This window comes from Megascapheus bottae, chromosome 3, assembly GCF_031878675.1.
Source record: "Megascapheus bottae isolate mThoBot1 chromosome 3, mThoBot2.hap1, whole genome shotgun sequence".
Classification (NCBI taxonomy): Eukaryota; Metazoa; Chordata; class Mammalia; order Rodentia; family Geomyidae; genus Megascapheus; species Megascapheus bottae.
The window spans coordinates 4,491,204-4,494,220 of NC_143511.1; the positions used below are offsets into that span (position 1 = coordinate 4,491,204).

At 44.6% G+C, this 3,017-nt stretch overlaps 1 pseudogene; it reads right to left on the bottom strand.

Moving 5' to 3' along the window:
• Positions 1-817: 817 nt before the first annotated feature.
• Positions 818-1,903, bottom strand: LOC150064859 (adipocyte plasma membrane-associated protein pseudogene; annotated as a pseudogene).
• Positions 1,904-3,017: the final 1,114 nt, after the last annotated feature.

The window sequence follows — 3,017 nt, forward strand, 5'->3', positions numbered from 1 at the left end:
CAAACATAACAACACATGTACTGCTCTCATCAGTGGGTCTATTGGTAAAGAACCAGAGGTACAGAAATGACATTTGAAATGCACTCCTGGAGAATAGAGACAGGATTCACAGAATGAACCCTCCACTGAATTTTTGCTCTTTTAATGGACACTTATTCAGGAGCCTTGATAACCTTTGGCATGAAGAGAATCCAGGTCACGGCAGGTGGAGGGCATGGACAGGTGGAGCACACCTGGAGAGGGTACAGGGCTCTTCCTCCACTGTGGCAGAATACTCAAGAACCAAAAACCAGCGTCCCACACAACCCCTGAGAACACAACTCTATCACAGCTCAAATAGCTACCATCTTCTACTAGGCTCCCCATCCTCCATGTCATCCTCTACCATACCACAACCCCCCACACACAAAAAAATCTTATTTAAGAATAAAGACATCTAGGTCAACAGCAGAACTAGAGTCAGCAACAAGAATAATATCCCTGGGCAGTTCATGTTCTGCTCTATCCTCCAAACCCTAAAATTGCATGAAGTTTCACAAGTCCTATGGATTAATATATTTAAGAGAGCTTCATGTTTTAAGAGATAATGGCTTTACATGAATTTGTCTTCCCCATGAAAGAATTTGTTCCCTCAAAAGGTAATATCAAACCCAGATGAGGGGTACCACTCTGGGCCAGCACATCCTCGGGGTTACAGCTATTCCCCCTACAACCCTTTGGGCTGACAGATACAGAAAACAGAGTTGGATTGAAAGTTTTTCCTGGACCAGGTATGGTGGTCATTTAAAACATGAGGCAATGAAAGCTGCTTGGCTGTCTAAACGGACTGGAAGTTGAGTCTGCAGATGAAGGGGGACCTGAAGGAATGCAGGTACAGAAGCCCATTGTGCTCATGCACCTCACTGATGTAAGGGGTGACTAGGTCTTCAGGATCATGAAGGCTTCTCCAGAAGGCACTGCTGTCACTGAGTTCCAGGACGAGGCTATACCGTGGCACAGACTTCACCAACCTCTCCTGACAGAACAGCTTAAAAATCATTCTTTTAATGCCAGGTTTCTCAGATAAGAACTCCAACATGGAAAAGCCAGGGTTTCTGTGAATGACAGACATGGCAACCCAGTTCCCTCCAGACCTGCTGGGTCTGATATTGTCAAGAAATTCAGGCATGTTTTCCATGAACATATCAGCCCTCCCTTCATCAGGCCAGACACATAGACTCTTCGTATCCTGGCCATGGTCAACTGTTCCACCAGAACAAAGTCTTCCTCAGGAGAGAGCTGGACCCCATTAAGGAACTGCGACTAGTCTAACAAAACTTTTACTTCTTTGGTCTCTGTATCATACTCCAGCAGACACCCATCATCGATGCCCTCCATAATCAAAATCAGGCAATCCCGTCTTTGCCACTTGCTGCTAGAATCTGTGAAATAAGTCTTCTTCTCATCACGGGAGATGGTAAGATCATTCAAAAAGGACATCTTTTTTTGTCAATGGATGTCTCAGAGGACAGCAGTAGCTTCACTTCACGTTTCCTGGGATTTACTTCAAACAGTCCCTTGTATGCATAAGCCACAAGAAGAGTTCCACTGGGCTCTACACAGATGTGCCGGGGTCTCCCACAAGCAGGTTCATCATCTCGGGTTTTGTATGGTCCTGTACCAAATTGGGCAATGACCTCTACTTCCCCATTTTCAACTTTTACAATCTGGCCATCTCCAATCACATCACTAATATTTGCTATAGATTTTGGCCCAATGAGTTGATTTTCAAATAGCCCTTCTGCTTGTCGTAACTTTGTGTTTGGTTGCAGAACACCAAGCAAGAAAGGGGGTTCTTTGAAGCTGAGAGGCTGGGGATCTATGGGAGATTCTAGAAACATCATGGCTCCAAGCGGGGGAACAGCGACAGACACAGCCAGTATCAAGCTCAAAGTGTGGTCTCCAATACCTCCTCATTAACCACACTCAACCATGCCGGCTCATCATTTTGGGGTTGTCCCATGTGGCAAATTCTTATTAGATTTAAGCTGATTCAATTCCTCTCCTTTAGGGTGGAGTGAGTTCATTTCTATGTTGAACTCTCCTAACCATGTCTGAAAATAAATCGGAATTTCCATGCACATAAATAGGAATGCACCCACTCAAATATAATGTTCTTCAACACGAAAATAACCTGACCCTGACTGAATCACTAGGCCCAGGCATCTGAGTTTTACACCGGACTGTCCCTAAATCTCAAACAGGAATCAAAATATTGACCCCTGGTTGAACAAATTCTCCAAATACAGAGATATCAATATTTAAGTTCTGGTTTCAGTTTTGTTCATAATTAACAGTGGGTACTATGGTTATGGAAAAGGTCACATCGTTTTGCTCTCTCATTTGGGGAGGCATCAAGGATAAAGAAACTCTCTACTGAAATGCAGATAGAGTAAAAGAGACTCAGAGTGTGGAGGTAATTACAAATCTTGACAAGGCTCTGGTAGCTCACCCCTGTCACCCCAGCTCCTTAGGGGACTAAGATCCAAGGATGGTGGTTCACCGCCAGCTCAGACAGGGAAGCCCATGAGATTCTCAAGTGAATCACTAATAAGCCATTTATGGAGCCGTGGTCTGGGACTGACATGTGTGGCACAGGGACTACCTTGGGATCCCAGGATCATCTTTCCCAACCCTCTTCTTGAATTTCCATCCTCGCCACACAGGGAAAGTACAAAGATCATCTCCATGGCCATTAAAGAAGGTGGAGGAGTTCGCCAAGGAGAAGGGCATCCCATTCTCCAGCCTCCAATATATCCCATATCCAGGTAAGGCCCAGGGCTTTCTCCTATGCCATGACAAAATTTAAAAAATAATAGGCATGAAATGAAATAACTGATCAAGATCTTTGCTCAATACTTTCTTTGCATACAATTCAATTTTCCTGGAGAGTTAGTGAATGGGCACTTTTTTTTTTGCCCGTCCTGGGCTTGAGCTCAGGGTCTGAGCCCTGTCCTTGGACTTTCTCAAGGCTAGAG